At 36.3% G+C, this 19,239-nt stretch overlaps 1 non-coding gene across 1 annotated transcript; it reads left to right on the top strand.

Annotated features, from left to right (window-relative positions):
- Positions 1-13,586: 13,586 nt before the first annotated feature.
- LOC116812292 (U6 spliceosomal RNA) lies at positions 13,587-13,693 on the top strand. Its single transcript, XR_004370605.1, has one exon. It is a non-coding gene; the product is annotated as a U6 spliceosomal RNA (small nuclear RNA).
- The last annotated feature ends 5,546 nt before the right edge of the window (positions 13,694-19,239 follow it).

Here is a 19,239-nt window from a genome sequence, read left to right on the forward strand (position 1 = left end):
TTTTTCTGGTACATAATAATATCACAGTATTAGCTTTATTGTATTAACTAATATCATCATCATCATCACTATTTTTTTTTCCATATCATGCCAATTGAATTCTTATTTTTAAAAACCTAAAAAATCAGCCATAAAAAAGAATGAGTACATATCCTTTGCAGGGACGTGGATGAAGCTGGAAACCATCATTCTCAGCAAACTAACACAGGAACAGAAAACCAAACACCGCATGTTCTCACTCATAAGTGGGAGCTGAACAATGAGAGCACATGGACACAGGGAGGGGAACATCACACACCAGGGCCTGTCGGGGGATGGGGGGCAAGGGGAGGAAGAGCATTAGGACAAATACCTAATGCATGCAGGGCTTAAAACCTAGATGATGGCTTGATGGGTGCAGCAAACCACCATGGCACATGTATACCTATGTAACAAACCTGCACGTTCTGCACATGTATCCCAGAACCTAAAGTATAATTAAAAAAAAAAAAAGCACATATTTATAGCACATAAAGCTATAAATTTACGTCTGAGTATTGTTTTGTTTGCCTTTCACAAGTGTTACTATGGAGGATTTTCACTGTCTTTTTGTGTACTTACAGTTTTTTAAAAATTCGGACTCACTCTTAATTCACATATTACTTAAAAGTGCCTATTTCAGTTTCCAAATTTGTATGTCTTCTGTGTGACTATCATTTTCTTGTTAGTTTCAATTTAAGTGACTTGTAGTTAGAGAATTTTGTTTGTGTTATATAATTTGGGGGAGGATTTCTTAAGATTTCTTTTGTCTTCAGATGTTTAATGTGTTTTAGAAAAAATTTACAGCCCTTTATAGTGGATGCAGGGTTATAGATACACATATATACACACACATATATATATACATATATACACACATATATACATATATACACACATATATACATATATACACACATATTGTATATATGTACATATACATATATACACACATATTGTATATATGTACACATATATATACACATATACATATATATTAGATTGAGTTTGAAATTTTTAAATATTCTATATGTTTATTCATTTTGATTTTCATCTGTTCATTTCTAATAGTTATGTTAAATATTCTGATATGATTGTAGATTTATTTTGCTTCACATTCTATTCAGAATTTCTGTGTGTTTTTAGTTGAGGGGTAGATATTAGCTTAATGCCATGTTACCGAATCTGAACAAGATCATTTATCCTTTCAGAAGATACAGAAATGAAGATCTCAATAATCCTTAGAAATTCACACATTCTATTAGGTAAAAAGAGAGAGGTTAACACTTGGTCCTAGACTCTAGTTGTTACAGTTGGAAAGGATCTTATAGATTCTTCAATTTCCAGTTATCTTCTAATTTCTCTGTGTTAAAGTACTGCTCCCCTCAAATGAATAATAGATTCAAACCTTGGCTCTTTGACTTATTTTTATGCAAGATATTGAGACAAAGAGATATTTTCCTTAGGAACTACAAAATTACTATTTTTATTAATTTTTAAATACCATAAAGACATTTTCAAATAATAGTACGTTTTTAATCCATTAGAAAAAACTAAAGGGGAAGGAGAATAAAGCAACTTTATTTCAGAGATTTAGTTAAGAGAGGGAAAGAGGCACAGAGATAGCACAAGACAGACACAGAGAGACAGAGGGAATGTGCTCACCTAATAGTCCTAGGGTCAAAAGAAAGTTACTACTCATTTAAATCTGCTGGTTTTACCTACCTCTATTGTATTACAGTATGAAAATCCATCTTCCTAATGACCCTAGTGAAAATCCTAAATGATCAATGATTCAATTACATTCCCTTTGCTCAACTTACTAAGAAAATATCTAACAATTAGAATTAGAGTAAGGGGAGACTAGATTTAACGTTTAATTAGTAGGAAAATTAAATTAACTAAATCCTCCATTCTCAAAGTACTTTGGATAATTGAGATTTTACTGTAGTAAATAAAATTATGACTGGATTTTTACTGAATAGGAAATTTCTCCTTGTGCTTTCATTCAAAGCTTGGTATAAATGCTATTTAGCATCTGTTTTTAATTTTTCAAAGACATATCTAATAAAAAACAGCTATGAAGAATGCCTTTGCTTCACCCTTTTGTCAAGTGATTTTGTTCAAGAAATTCTGTGTATTTGGTGTTCTGCTAGGATACACACACACACATATATGTGAACATGTGTACATATGCATAAGCTTTATACATATATTCAATAATCTTAAACTGTGCCCTCAAGTCAAAATCTAAAATATTTAGTCAAATAGCAACTGGCTTCAGCATTTGTATGTCACTTAAAACCATAGGTTTCAAAAGAAGTTTTTGCCTCTAAAGGGAAGAATCAAAACAATAATGACAAAAGAAACATAAAATATTTTGTAGACTGAGTTACAAATTAAAAAGCATTCCTGTCTTATCATTTACCTTCAAAAAGTGCTTTTCAAGTGTTTCCTTTCCAGAGCTACAGATGGTCTTTGCCATTTAGCATCCTCATCCCTGTTAGAAGAAGCCAATTAATATCATATCCCTATACTTCTAATCAAGGCTGCCCTATTAGTGTTCTGTTGAGTGAACTGTTGCTGATTAACTGAAAATTAGTGAGTGAAGCTAACGATTTTCTCTGTAGACCCTGTGGGCCCATAAAAATGTTCATTTGAATTAAGGATAGTTAATTATGGCGTATGATTTGCCAGTAGACTGCACTTACTGAGTCCGTGTGAGGAGCCCAGGATGGGGTGGTTGATTTCATGCAGGCTGGCAGATCTCTCTTTCAAAGTTTGCTGTTTTCCTCTTAGCTCATTTCTCTTCCAGGCATTTCTAGGAGATATGTCTGGCAGCTCGTTCACTCAGCTTACAAGAAAAAACTCCCCAGTGTATCACGAGGGGAAGAGCAAAATAAGAACCTTTCGTCACTGGTAAAGTGTTCCTTGGTGAGCAGCACAATTTCTGGGGGTTGACAAAGATCATTTTAATTCTAATGTGCTTTTAAGCTACTGAAACACATTGCGATCAACATGGATATGATGTATACGAGTATGCCACCCGGGTTATGCCGCAGCTGTCACAGAACGATGAACAGATGTGAAGAAGATGCACTTTTGGACTGTTGGTCTTTCAAGGCCCCAAAAGAAACAAAAGATGGTTAGCAAGAATATTTGAGTAAGAGCAGCAAGGAGAATCTCTAATTCAGTGAGACAAAACATGGCTGTGCAGTGAAATGTCAAAGAGAGAAAATGCAAACCTACTGAATGTGAGATATTGAAATTCAGGTTGTCTTTTTCCTCAGATTTCAAGCCACAGTTTTACACACGGTATTGTTTCGTAGCCATGTCATTTTGGTACTTCAGCAATTAAGCCCCTGGAGTAAAATTTAAGATGGACTTGCCTTTTACTATAAGGTATAAAGGCTGGCATACTTAAAATATATCTATCTTAGATTTGTTTAGCATATTTTAAAAGAGACTGCCTAGACTTTTCTTGCAATACTCACGTGCATGATGAAACAGGAGGGAAATATAATTTATAAGCCTGAAATCAATAGTCTCTTGTTAAAGGGCCTTTGGTAATCTTCCATTTCTATTAACTAAACCTACCTTTTCTAGATATAGATGGGTCTAGGGCCTTAGTGAAGCTTTCTCTAAGACCTCCCCTCTGGCTTATATTTGAGTTCAGTGCCTTGTACTAAAAAGACTGCCTATTTAACAGATACAAGAGTGAAACATCAGAACCTTGTTTTGAGCTGAAGATTAACTTTTTTAAAGATTTCCTCAAGCGAGGAATATGGAAGTTCAGAAATGGTTGCAGGTGTGAGCAAATTAGAAATTAGACAAGCCCAAAAACATAATTTCAAGACCCTCTTAAAACCAATAATGTAATGTTTTCAATGATATGCAGAGATAATCATTGAACAAGAGGTACTCGGGATTAAAAAAGAAATAGCAGAGAAATTTGTTGAAATATCTTTAAGGTTTTACCAAGGTAGATGTTGTGAGGCATCCAGGAATGGTTGAATTAACCACACTTCCAACTGACTGAGCTTTGTTGAAGCCCTAACATCCCCACTAATGATTCGTGTATTTTGGTTGACTCATATATCTTCTCCTTGTCGGTTTGAGGAACTATTACATGCCAGTAGCTGATCTTTCTATAGATAAATAAATTAGTTTTAATTAATAAGGTTTGGCCAATAAGGTTTAAAATGAGAGCTGAGGAAGAGCATAGGTTCAATTTCATAGCCTTGCCCTTCTCTTGCTCTCCTTTATGTAGAAGGAGCTGTCTGGGTATTAGCTTTAAGGTGACTCCATCCCTCTTTTCTTATTTAGCAGGAATGACTACAAATCGAGTTAGGACACCACCATTTAAAAAAAAAAAAAAAAAAACCATAACCCCTAAAAGGTTTTGCTATTTGGAATAGGAAGTACATTTGTATTATGTAGTTTAGTTCTGGTCATTGTTCCTGGAGGAAGATGTAAAAAAGACGAAAAAGTTCAAAAGAGTAGCAACTAAAATGATCAGGGGGCTTCCACAGTGTATTGGAATCAGGTAAAAGTCTTCAAAAGAGTCATCAGACTTATAGATTCCTTCACACTTGAATGAGTTTATAAAGCTAGCATTTGTAGTTGACAATTACTATTTAAAGAGTGTTTTCACATATATAATCTTCCAGCAGCCTTGATAAAGACATCAAGGCAGGTATTATCTCTATTTTACAGAAGAAAAAATGGAGGTCTGAGAGATGCTATGACTTTTTCAAATTCTGATGGTCATTGGTAACTGGAAGAAGCCAGCCTGGTAACCTAATCTCATCCTTTTCCACTCTTCCAAATTGATTGACTGGATTAACACATCCCCATTCAGTCTTGACAGGGAATAGCCAGAATGAATTTTCCCAGTCTCTGCTCTGTCTCTAATCATATGTTCCCTTCGACGTGCAATTGATAGTGTATACTTCAATCTCTCTATTGTCTTGTTTCTAATCATTTCATGTGCTGTGGATGTACCTATCATTATTATATCTACCTTGAGATCAGAAGTCCTCAAAGAAAGATGGCGACTGTCATAAGCTTTGCTCAACAAAATTGTATTAAAATAATTTGAATGACCTTTCGTTGTTGGTGTAAGGGATGTTACAGAGGATTTAAGTGGCCTGGATCAGGTCTCAGCAAGCTATGTTCCATGGGCCAAATCTACTTGCTGCCTACTTTTGTAAATAAAGTTTTATTGGAACACAGCCATGCTCATTTATGCATTGTCTAGGTCTGTGTTTGTACTACAGTGGCAGAGCTGGGTGGTTGTAACAGAAATGTACAGCCTGAAAAGCTTAAAATATTTACCACCTGACCATTTACAGAAAAAAATTTACCAACCGTAGGCCTAGACAATTATATATAGTTAGTCCCTGAAAAATGACCAAGGAACAAGCAATACAGACTGTGTTGTCCTGTTTCTTTCTAGAAATTTGACATCTTGGGACCTGTTGTTATTTGAGGGACAAAGAGTGTTTTTTGGTAAAGAAAATAGGAGGCAGACAGAAGAAATTCCAAGAGCATTTCAGAAGGGGAGTTATATTTAGAAGCATTGTTTTTCCACAGTCAATCAAGGTAATGAGAGGGAGAATTGCATGAGGTGAAGGTGTGAACTAGGGCATAACATTCTAGAAGTGTTTATAAGAAGCTGATTGGTACCCAATAAATTAAATAGCGAATTTACTAATGCCAATCAAACCCAAACTTTTTTGTTTAAAAATGATTTAAATTATTAGTCTATTTATGTTTGCTTTTAGAAAGGAAAAGAGTAGTAGTAGATTTTATTACAGGAGTAAATTCTGAATCTTGGGTCATGGATTCAGCTAAAGTAGAAGTTACTTTTGATTGGTGTTTGCACAAACTGTTTCGTACCAGCTATTATAAAAACAAACTTTTAATATCCCATATTTTGAGATTTATAGAGGTGACTTTCCTTTTCTTTGGAGATGATGAATGTGTGCTGACTGGTATCGCTGTTTAATTATAGATGGCTAGCTGTGAGGAATGTGGAAATGATCTCAGCCATTTAAACCTCAAGGCAATCTCCCCATGTGACCTAAAAGGTGTGCATTCTATTTATGTAGCTATTTTACCTACTCACTCAGATTTCTATTGCACTTAGAAATTCCCAAGTGAAATGCCTACAATTATTTTGTAAAAGTCTTGAAATAATATTCCCTTCCTTCTCATTCTCACTCCCAGGAAATTTTTGCTTAAAGCTGCATTTGTGAAATAGCACATGGGAGGTGCCATGGTATAGGTGAAAGAGAACAGGCTTCAGACTCAGGCATACCTGGAAGGCCCTTTGAAAAGTCATGATGTGTTCAGGAAACTGAAAATGGCTCACCGGGGCTGGATAGTAGTGCTTAGTTGGGTGTGTGAACAATGACATGTCTGCAGAGGTGATCAGGAGCCAGATAATGAAGGATATTGTGTTCCATGTGAAGGAACTGAACAGTTATCAAGGTAATATGGCACCTCTGAAGGGTTTTAAGACAAGAGTATAACACAGTAAAATTGATAATCTTGAAAAATACTCTGGAAGTAGGGTAGATGACGGACTGAAACGTAAAGAGAGTGAGGGTAGTTAGAGATTTGAGGGACTTGGTGTAGAAACTGAGGTTTTCAAGAAACAATAAGGTCTGCAGCTGGGAGTGTGTCTATGAGGGTAGGTGGCTGAGTTTAGGAGATGTTTGTGTGGCCTAATTGTGGCAATATTAACAGATATGAGGGTGAAGGAAGAATCAATTTGGGGACTGAGTTGATTATAATAGTAAATTACAGAGGAGAAGAAAGATTAATGCCTATCTTACTATTGCATGCCCAGAGCCTCACCCCACTAAGCGGAGTGTTTCTGTGTTTAGAATATAACAATAGGAGAAAATAAAAAACAAATAGAAGTAAAGAAAACAAAAATCTGGGTGCTAATGACAGTGACAGCAGGAAAAAGGAACCATCTATAAAGATAGTACACATAGCTGTAAACACAGTTGCCAAGTACCGGCATGAAAAACTGAGACAACATTGTCTCCAAGGGCAGTATCTACCTCCAAGGCATGCCTCCAAGGCATCTATGCTCCAAGGCATAGATGACTATGCCTATACAGAGTTTCCTTCTGTAAAGAGAATATCCACCCAGGTTCCCCAGAACCAAAACTTCAGACTAAGGTTTCAGCCCACATTTAGGAGGTAATTACCAGCAGGGAGTGGAAAAACAAGAAAGAAAAGCAAAAGTGGTCAATATGGAGTGTGTTAATGATTGGTTACCACTGTGGGAAACTAGGACTGAATCCTATTGAGAACCTCTGGGAAACTGGGTAGAACATGCCTCATCATTGTTCTACCTGAAGGGCAAGGAGCATTGAGTATTCATCTACCAGTTCTACTTTGTCATTGATTACTGGGTTAACCAATGGTAACTTCCTGACACTTCCAACCAGCCCTGGGCTTTGGTCATGCATACTGCATTGGGCAAAGAATTCCCTGAGACAGGGAGTTGTGGTTGCTGGAACTATGAATGCCAAAAGGATATGAGCAGAGTTCTGACAGATACTCCTGCATATACACGCACCCTAATATGGATAGTACATCTATTGTACCTGTATTTTGAGTTCGAAATGGTAGAGTTTTACTTAAAATTAGACAAGTTACTTCTCTCTATGAAGCAGATTTTCCATCTTTTTGAACCTATCTCTCTGTATAGACCTACTGGGATCTACAAGATTCAAATTTCAAGGCCGTGTCCATTGTATGTTGGTAACATTAGTAAATGGTGATCTATGGTGATGGAATCTTTTGAACAACTGCTGAAACTATAAAGATAGGTATGAAAACTCAAATGAAACTGTTAAAGCAACTCAGATGTATCTGGAGAAAGAACACATTCTGTACTCCAAAATGTTACCATTTCCTAAAATTACACTACCAAGATCTGTGAGTTACACATAATATAAATATTTAGTTGTTGATTTCAAAAGAAAAGAAAATGAATACACCAGTATACAAGATGCTTAAGACAGAGTAAAGTAGCCCTCCCAACTCTTTATTTGAAACTGAAAATAAGAAATTAAATGGAAATATGAGTTGAAAGAGAACAAGGATAGGGAGAGTCATATATAAGATGGAATAATTGGATCAACTGGTGAGTCACCTGGAAACGAGATAAAAAGCATTAAGCTCAACTTATGGCAATCCAGTGAAGGATTTTTCCATTTTTAGTATTTTACTTTATCTCTTCTAGTTCCCTCTTTAAATGCAAAGACACTGGAAATGAGTTGGTAAATAAGTCATTCCTACTAGGGTATGCTAACTTGTAGCCCTGTTTCTTTCTGCCTCTCACTGGCTATACAGCCTTGGGTAAGTTACTTAACCTCTCTGTATCTCAGTTTCCTTATGTAGGAAAATTGGTGATAATAATTGTACCTACCTCATAGGTTATGAGGATGAATACATTTGCATATGAAAATTACTTACAGTGCTTGACACATAATAAGAAATACATACATCTCTTCTGGATAATGAGCAAAATGAATTCAAATTGTTATAGCTTATGGAATTTGACATAAATCACACAGAAGTGTATCACAATGTTATTTTTAATGATTAACATTCAAAATAATTGATAAAAAAATGTGGCATTCCAGAGCCAAAACTAAGAGCAATGGTGGGAGTTACAGTTCTAATAGAAGGAAGTTTTAGTTATTAGAAGCTGTCAAACAATGAAATAGATTGCCTTTGAAGTCATGTGTTGGATGACATGGGAAATATGTAACAGACTGGATGATTGCTTCTTAGTGATGCTGGAGAGGAGGTTTGTGCATCAGAGAAAGGGTGTAAGTAAATGACCTTTTCAGGTGTTTCTAATTTTGAGTCAATGACTTCACAATTTGGCTCTAAGCCCCTTTCCAATATTATATCTTATTGTTTCCTCATGCAAATCCTCTGCCTTAGACACTCAAGCACACTCATAAACACTTAACAAGTTTCATGCTTTCTCACCATTTGAATTTTCTGCCACTTTCTCCACTTTGTCTTTATCTTTACAGAGGAGGTCAGACATTTTGAAAGTAAAAGTCTTAGTAAAAGTTATAAAGTACATGGTATATTAAAGCTTATTTTCCATGTATAATATTATTAGGACTTGGTTTTTCATAGCTATGCTATGCTTGAACCTGAAATACTTAAATGAATATATATGAAGGATGAAAAGATGAGTTACCTCCCCAACCACACATACTCATTTAGAAAGGGATAAATAATCTGTGTGGGCTAACATACTTGAATTAGTAAAAATATCTCCAAAATTTTAGATTTCCTCTGAAGATGCGTAGACTTCAACATTAAAATTAAATAAGAAATAAAAGGATGTCTTTATACAATGTTTCATCAAAATATATATATGTTAATACTTCCTTATGGAGGAAAGATTTCTGGGAGAAACGAAGGCAAGGAAATGAGCTGCTGGTGATTAGTCGGTTTAATAGTTTTACATATTTGTTCTCAGAATCCTTTAAACCAAAGCTTGGTGGGAGGCACAGTTTGAAAACTTAGAGTTGCTTTAATTAAGGAGGTGGTAGGAGAAAAGAAGATCCTGCCTGGAAGACTAAGAAGGTAATGGGAGTGCTCTTTAAAGCTGTGCCAAAGAGGTTCACAATACCTTTTTGCCCTGAGAATCTGGACCATTTTCCTGCCCCGAGGGCAGCATGGGCTTGTTCTTACAGTCATTCAGAAGGGCAAATGAGAAGTTTTGTGTGTGTCTATGAGCTAAATAATCATTTTCAACTAGCTTTGCAGATTACAACGTCATTTTGTGACACAGCTTGAGACTCTACACTGACTTCTCCATGTGGATTTCAAAACCCCTAAATTATGCCCCACCATCTTGATTTCCTAATATTTTATATAAACTCACATCAATTCTTCCCTAATATTTTATTATGCAGGACCTTAAATTTTCCTGGGGAAAAAGTATTAGTGCTAAAATATGTATTTTTCTATTGGAAATAATAAAATAGTCCAAAGATATTTCCCCTTTTCCATAAAATTCCAAGGGAAACCCACTTAGAAAATTTAGAGTGTAATTGAAGAATTCTACTGAGCATACATGACATAAAATTAAACAATACTTGGGTAGAAAAATGTTTGGAGCTCACTGTCAGGACACAATTTTTCTGTTATTTAATGAAAAAGATGACTTGCTATGGTTTTTTAATCTGCTTAAATGTGTTTCATTTGATCACATTAATATTTGTACAGTTATTTTTCCATTACTCATGAAACACCAAAAACACTAAGCAATGATTGCACATGCTTTTTCCTTTTATGACCATACATTTTCCCTGACAGCTCTTATAAATTCACATATGTTCTCAGAAACTTTTTTTTTTGAGATGAAGTTTCACTCTTGTCACCCAGGCTGGAGTGCAATGGTGCGATCTCGGCTCACTGCAACCTCCACCTCCTGGGTTCAAGAGATTATCCTGCCTCAGCCTCCCGAATAGCTGGGATTACAAGCACCCACCACCACGCATGGCTAATTTTTGTTTTTAGTAGAGACAGGGTTTCACCATGTTAGCCAGGCTGGTCTCGAACACCTGACCTCAGGTGATCCACCCGCCTCGGCCTCCCAAAGTGCTCGGATTGCAGGCATGAGATACCCCATCTAGCCCGAAACTTTTTATGATATATTAATAATATGTTTGACAAAGCAAATACTTTCAGTGTAATTATTCACACTGACTGAAAGACTCCTTTACTACAGCCCTCTATCTTATTGCTCACTTAGATGATTCATTAAAAATCTAGATATATAGATGGCTAGGCATGAATGTGGTATGGTTCTAGGAGCATAAGGTGTATATATGAACCTCTCCGTTACTCAAGGACTACTTTTATGCCTCCATCTCTAACTCATGGGAGGAATAGGAAACTTGAACAGAGATTTGGTGCCTTCCTTTACTCATAGCTTGTACACAACTCACCGTGATGGTGATGTGTTTAGCCTGTGAACCTATGTAACAGAACTCAACAGGCAAAGAAATAGTTTCATTCCACATTAAAAAGCAAACAATGCAGCCATAGAAAAGAACGAGCTCATGTCTTTTGCAGGAACATGGATGGAGCTGGAAGCTATTATCCTCAGCAAACTAACGCAGGAACAGAAAACCAAATACTACGTATTCTCACTTATAAGTGGGAGCTAAATGATGAGAGCTTATGAACACAAAGAAGGAAACAACAGACACTGGGGGTCTACTTGAGAGTAGAGGGAGGGAGGAGTGAGAGGAACAGAAGAGGTAACTACTGGGTACTGGGCTTAATCCCTGGGTGATAAAATAATTTGTATAACAAACCCCCATGACATGAGTTTTCCTATGTAACAAACCTTCACATGTACCCCCAAACCTAAAGTGTTAAAAAAAAAACAAAAAACACCCCAAAACAAAAAAATCTTTACCCCCAAAACCAAATAAAAACCCCATTGTTTTATCTAAATCATTATTAAATGCAGTCCTTTCTTAAAATTTTTACATTTTGTTATATTTACATAACGAAAAAATCATTTCCCACTTGACATAAGAACAAAAATCTCTGTTAATTCATTATATTACTAGAATAAGCAAATTAATTACTGCCAACATCAAATTCATTTTAATTCCCATGACCATCATATAGAGTTCTAGACATAGAGAGTGGAACTCCACAATGAAAACGTGCTTCACTCTTTTTATTTCTTCCTCACGGCATGTTCTGCTTTAATGACATATTGAGGGAATAAAACACATGGAATTTTATTCTAGTATCAAGTGAGATTTTTAAAATATATGTGAAAATATTTGATAAATGCTTTTTTTCCTAATGGGTGCACTTAGAAATTAGAGTTTTAGGTATATTTATATTTTGACAATATAGTCTCTTAAATAAGTAAAACAAAGCATATTGTAACAAACTATTTTGGTCAAAACTCTAAACAGTATATAGACTTCAAAATACTCAAAATTCATGAGATTTAGATTTCATGCTCAACTTATCAGGAGGAAACACATCCAAAATAGAAGTGGGTTGACTCTATAACTTCTACTCAATGGCTGTATCTACATAACTGTGAATTAAAACAAACAAAAAACAAAAGCTAGAAAACTGAAATTGGTTCTTAGTCATTATGTCTAGTTATGACAAATCGAGACACTATGAGATGATTTTCTCCTCTGGAAACCAGGCATTCAAAGAGTTCCAGTGACTCAGGATGGGAGTGTACAGAAGAGAAAAGAGGAAAGAAGAAAGCACTGATGCAAGAAGACACAATTCATCAATTCATAACCACACCCTGATCTCCATTACCATAGCATTACAGCCATGATCTCTTTCAGCCTTCTCTCTGCCACTATTGCCCTCAGTGCTGATTTTAATAGATTTTACCTCTTTAGGATGGTAGTGGTGAGGAGGGATATTGAACTACTGTGATTTGCCATGAATTTTCCTAGGAAGGGCCCCAGGGGTCTGCCATGTAAGCCTAACAACTCTTATGTGAGTGTATCTCACTTTATACACAAACACCGCAATAATTCAATGTTACACATTTCTCAACCTGATATTATTTCCCTTTGATTACTTAGGTTGCATCTACCTCATGAGAAAGATTTGGAGAAGGTGTGAAAACTTTATTCCAAATCTTAGATACTCTATAAATGTCTTCCAATTTATAAGGGGTATCTGAAAGAGAAGCAAGGACAATTCTGAAAAATTCTTCAATTTTAGGTTTGGTCAAACCAACAATAAATACAAAGAAATGGCTTCATCTGAATAACTGATACTTCCAAGGCTTGGCCATTGCAGTCTTTTGTAGATTATACACTTTACTAGTTAGATTAAAAATTATGGCAGGAGGAAATCCTAGAATGCTTTGGCTACCTATCTATGGATACAAAACCATGGTGTGTAATTCCAACCTTATTAAAGCATTAGAACATTGGCTTTTAACTATTGGATTAGGACCAGGTACACTGGTACAGCTTAGTAAAACCCAAGATTGGAAATAATTTGAAATCTCAAAGTCATTGTCACCTTACCCATTTCACCTGGCTAATTACTTCCTCTCTTTTCATACAACCCAAAAAATATGTATTCACATTAGTGGGGAAAAGAAGCTCTCCCTATATTTACACAATGGAGTGATTTTTGCCCTTCTAATTAAGCAGCATGAGTCAAACATTTAAAAGGTTTCAGAAGAAACTGTGCCTTCAATTAACATTCACAGTTTCTAAATTAATCACTGCTGACCTTAACATGCAGGAGTCTTAAAGACATGTTTCACATTTAAAAAATGGTAATTGTATTCAAAGAAATCTAACTACCTATGTTTCATAAGGGTTTGGTCGTTGTTTTTCTCCTATCACTGCATAAGGAGTCCTAGAATTTGGAGCATTGTTTCATCACATCTCTGGATAAAAGCCCTACAAATGATCTTGAGCATGATAATGATATTGTCTTCAATATAAAAATTAATAGTGACTCATTACACACTTTGAAAAATCCATACCACGCTCGCTTCAGCAGCATATATACTAAAATTGGAATGATACAGAGAAGATCAGCATGATCCCTGTGCAAGGATGACACACAAATTCATGAAGCATTCCATATTTTTCAATAAATGTCCACATCAGCAAGTTAGGAAGATCTCAAATTAACAACCTAACATCACAACTAAAAGAACTGGAGAAGCAAGAGCAAACCAACCCCAAATCTAGCAGAAGACAAGAAATAACCAAAATCAGAGCAGAACTGAAGGAGACTGAGACACAAAAATCCATTCAAAAGATCAAGGAATCCAGGAGCTGTTTTTTTTTTAAATATTAATACAATTGATAGACTGCTAGCTAGACTAATAAAGGGATAAAAGAGAGAAGATCCAAATAAACAGAATTAGAAACGACAAAGAGGATGTTACCACTGACCCCACGGTAATACAAACAACCATCAGAGACTACTCTCAACACCTCCATGCACACAAACCAGAAAATCTAGAATAAATGGATAAATTCCCGGACACATACACCCTTCCAAGACTGAACCAAGAAGAAACTGAAGCCCTGAACAGACTAATAACAAGTTCCAAAATTGATTCAGTAATGAACAGCCTACCAACCGAAAAATGCCCAAGACCGGAAGGATTCACAGCCAAACTCTACCAGATACACAAAGAGATGGTACCATTCCTATTGAAACTATTGCAAGAAAATTCGTAAGGAGGGACTCCTCCCCAAATCATTCTATGATCCCAGCATCATCCTTATACCAAAACCTGTCAGAGAGACAATAAAAAAGAAAACTTCAGGTCAATATCCTTGATGAACACAGAGGCAAAAATCCTCAACAAAATACTTGCAAACCGAATCCAGCAGCACATCAAAAAGCTAATCCACCACAATTACATAGGCTTTATTCCTGGGATGCAAGGCTGGTTCAACACACGCAAATCAATAAATGTGATTCATCACATAAACCAAACTAAAAATAAAAACCACATGATTACCTCAATAGATGCAGAAAAGGCTTTCGGTAAAATTCAACATCCTTTCATGTTAAAAACTTTTAATAAACTAGTTATTGAAGGAATATACCTCAAAATAATAAGAGCCATCTAGGAGAAACCCACAGCCAACATCATACTAAACAGGCAAAAGCTGGAAGTATTCCCCTTGAAAACTAGCAAAAGACAAGGATGCCCTTTCTCACCATTCCTGTTCAACATAGTATTGCAAGTCCTGGCCAGAGCAATCAGGCAAGAGAAAGAAATAAAGATCATCGAAACAGGAAGAGAGGAAGTCAAACCATCCCTGTTTGCAGACAACATGATTCTGTATCTAAAAAATTTTCAGTCTTGGCCCAAAAGCTCCTTGAACTGATAAACAACTTCAGCAAAATTTCAGGATACAAAATTGATGTGCAAAAATCACTAACATTCCTATACACCAACAACAGCCAACCTGAGAGACAAATCAGGAACACAATCCCATTCACAATTGCCACAAAAAGAATAAAATACTTAACAATTCAGCTAACCAGGGAGGTAAAAGATCTCTACAATGAGAATTACAAAACACTGCTCAAAGAAATCAGAGATGACACAAACAAATGGAAAAACATTCCGTGCTCATGGATAGGAACAATCAATATCATTAAAACAGCCACATTGCCAAAGCAATTTACAGGTTCAACGCTGTTCCTATCAAACTACCAGTGACATTCTTCACAGAACTAGAAAAACTATTTTAAAATTCATATGGACCCAAAAAAGAGCCCAAATAGCAAAGGCAATCTTAAGCAAAAACAAAAAAGGAGGGGGCATCATATTACTCTACTTCAAACTATACTACAGGGCTACAGTAACCAAAACAGCAGGGTACTGGAACTGAAACAGACACATAGACAAAGGAGACAGAATAGAGAGCCCAGAAATAAGGCTGCACACTTACAACTATCTGGTCTTCCACAAAACTGACAAAAACAAGCAATGGGGAAAGAATCACTATAAAATGGTGCTGGGATAACTGGCTAGCGATATGCAGAAGACTGAAACTGGAACCCTTTCTTACACCATATACAAAAATCAACTCAAGATGGATTTAAGACTTAAATGTAAAACTGAAAACTATAAAAACCCTGGACGATAACCTAGGAAATATCATTCTGGACATAGGAACTGGCAAAGATTTCATGACGAAGATGCCAAAAGCAATTGCAACAAAAGCAAAACTTGACAAATGGGATTCAACTAACTTCTGCACAGCAAAAGAAACTATCAACAGAGTAAACAGACAACATACACAGAATGGGAGAAAATTTTTGCAAACTATGCCTCTGACAAAGGTCTAATATCCAGCATCTATAAGGAACTTAAATTTACAAGCCAAAACAAACAACCCCATTAAAAAGTGGGCAAAGGACATGAACAGATGCTCTTCAAAAGAAGACATACATGTGGCCAACAAACATATGAAAAAAAGCACAACACCTTTGTAGTACAGTTTGAAGTCAGGCAGCATGATGCCTTCAGCTTTGTTCTTTTTGCTTAGGATTGCCTTGGCTACGCAGGCTCTTTTTGGGTTCCACATGAAATTTAAAGTAGTTTTTTCTAATTCTGTAAAGAACATCAATGGTAGCTTGATGGTGATAGCATTGAATCTATAAATTACTTTGGGCAGTATGGCCATTTTCACGATATTGATTCTTCCTATCCATGAGCATGGAATATTTTTCCATTGTTTGTGTCCTCTCTTATTTTGCTGAGCAGTGGTTTGGAGGTCTCCTCGAAGAGGTCCTTCACATCCCTTTTAAGTTGTATTCCTACGTATTTTATTCTCTTTGTAGCAAAGGGCTAATATCCAGAATCTACAAGGAACTTAAACAAATTTACAAGAAAAAAAACAAACAACCCCATCAAAAAGTGGGCAAAGGATATGAACAGACACTTCTCAAAAGACATTTTTGTGGCCAATAAACATATGAAAAAAGCTCATAATCACTGATCATTAGAGAAATGCAAATTAAAACCACAATGAGATACCATCTCATGCCAGTTGGAATGGTGATCATTAAAAAGTCAGGAAACAACTGATGCTGGAGGGGATGTGGAGAAATAGGAACACTTTTACACTGTTGGTGGGAGTGTAAATTAGTTCAACCATTGTGGAAGACAGTGTGGCGATTCCTCAAGGATCTAGAACCAGAAATACCATTTGACCCAGCAATCCCATTACTGGGTATGTACCCAAAGAATTATAAATCATGCTACTATAAAGACACATGCACATGCATGTTTACTGCAGCACTATTCACAAGAGCAAAGACTTGGAACCAACCCAAATGCCTATCAATAATAGAGTGGATAAAGAAAATGTGGCACATATACACCATGGAATACTATGCAACCATAAAAAAGGATGAGTTCATGGCCTTTGCAGGGACATGGATGAAGCTGGAAACCATCATTCTCAGCAAACTATCACAAGAACAGAAAACCAAACACCGCATGTTCTCACTCATAGATGGGAGGTGAACAATGAGAACACATGGACAAAGGGAGGGGAACATCACACACAGGGGCCTGTCAGGGGGTGGGGGCTAGGGGAGGGATAGCATTAGGAGAAATACCTAATGCAGATGACAGGTTGATGGGTGCAGCAAACCACCGTGGCATGTGTACACCTATGTAACAAACCTGCACATTCCACACATGTATCCCAGAACTTAAAAAATAAAAAAAAGCACAACATCACTGATCATTAGAGAAATGCAAATCAAAACCACAATGAGATACCATCTCACGCTAGTCAGCATGGCAATTATCAAAAAGTCAAAAAATAACAGATGCTGGCAAGGTTGTGGAAAAAGGAGAATGCTTATACACCATTGGTGGAAGTGTAAATTAGTTCAACCATTGTGGAAAGCAGTACAGCAGTTCCTCAAAGAGCTGAAAACAGAACTACCATTCAACTCAGCAATCCCATTACTGGGTATATACCCAAAGCAATATAAATTGTTCTACCATAAAGACATGCACATGTATGTTCACTGCAGCCCTATTCACTATAGCAAAGACACGGAAGCAACCTAAATGCCCATCAATGGTAGATTGAATAAAGAAAATGTACATATACACTGTGGGATACTATGCAGCCATGAAAAGGAATGAGCTCATGTCTTTTGCAGGAACATGGATGGAGCTGGAGGCCATTATCCTAAGCAAACTAATGTAGGAACAGAAAACCAAATACCACATGTTCTTACTTATAAGTGGGAGCTAAATGATGACAATACATGGATACAAAAAAGGGGAAAAACAGACACTGGAGTCTACTTGAGGGTAGAAGGTGGGAGGAGGGAGATGATCGGAAAAAATAACTAATGGTACTAAGTATAGTATTTGAGTGATGAAATTATCTGTACACCAAAGCTCCACGACACAAGTTTACCCATATAACAAACCTACACATATACCCCTGAACCTAAAAATAAAAGTTAAATAATCATAAATATTTAGAAAACTCATTCATTTCTAAATATATATGGATTCATGTCCAGTAAATATCTAAGAGCACTTAATATGTACAGGTACTACTGTGCTGGAAATACAAAAAAGCATGGTACTGCTATAAAAATAGGCACATAGACCAATGGAACAGAATAAAGAACCCAGAAATAAACTCAAATACTTACAGCCAACTGATCTTTGACAAAGCAAACAAAAACATAAAGTGGAGAGAGGACACCCTTGAAAAAAACAGACAAAAACTCCTGCCTCTGTGAAGTTTACATTCAGGGGAGCTATATACAACAGAAGTATAAATAAGTATTGTACACACTCACCCTTCATATCCATAGGGGATTGGTTCCAGAACCTTCCATGTAGCCCCAAATCAGAAGATGTTCAAGTTCTTTATATGAAATGGTCTAATATTTACATGTAAACTATACTCATTTTCTCATTTAAATAATCTCTAGATTATTTATGATACCTAACAGAATGCAAATGCTATATAAATACTTTTTATACTGTATTGTTTAGAGATTAATGCCAGTAAATAAAGTCTGGACATTTAAAAAAGAAAAGAAAAATCCATACCATACTATATTTCACATCACCTGCATTTTCCTGCAGGAAGACAGCGGCATACAAATTTCAGAATATTCTTATTATTTTCTTTATAAAAGTGGAATTATTACAATTGTTAAAGAAACCCAAATGCAGGTGGTTTATATTGAAAAACAAAGTAAGGAGTTCCTGACGGGAAACATTTTCCATATCATTTCAAGGATTCAGTGACACTAACGTCTACTTTCTTTAAGAAATTCTTGGCCCGGCGCGGTGGCTCACACCTGTAATCCCAGCACTTTGGGAGGCCGAGGCAGGCAGATCACGAGGTCAGGAGATCAAGACCATCCTGGCTAACATGGTGAAACCCCGTCCCTACTAAAATACAAAAAAAAAAAAAAAAATTAGCCGGGCATGGTGGCCGGTGCCTGTAGTTACAGCTACTCAGGAGGCTGAGGCAGGAGAATGGCGTGAACCCAGGAGGCGGAGCTTGCAGTGAGCCGAGATCGTGCCACTGCACTCCAGCCTGGGCAAAAGAGTGAGACTCCATCTCAAAAAAAAAAAAAAAAAAAAAAAAAAAAAAAAAAAAAAAAAAA

This window comes from Hylobates moloch, unplaced genomic scaffold (genome assembly GCF_009828535.3).
Source record: "Hylobates moloch isolate HMO894 unplaced genomic scaffold, HMol_V3 SCAFFOLD_7, whole genome shotgun sequence".
Classification (NCBI taxonomy): domain Eukaryota; kingdom Metazoa; phylum Chordata; class Mammalia; order Primates; family Hylobatidae; genus Hylobates; species Hylobates moloch.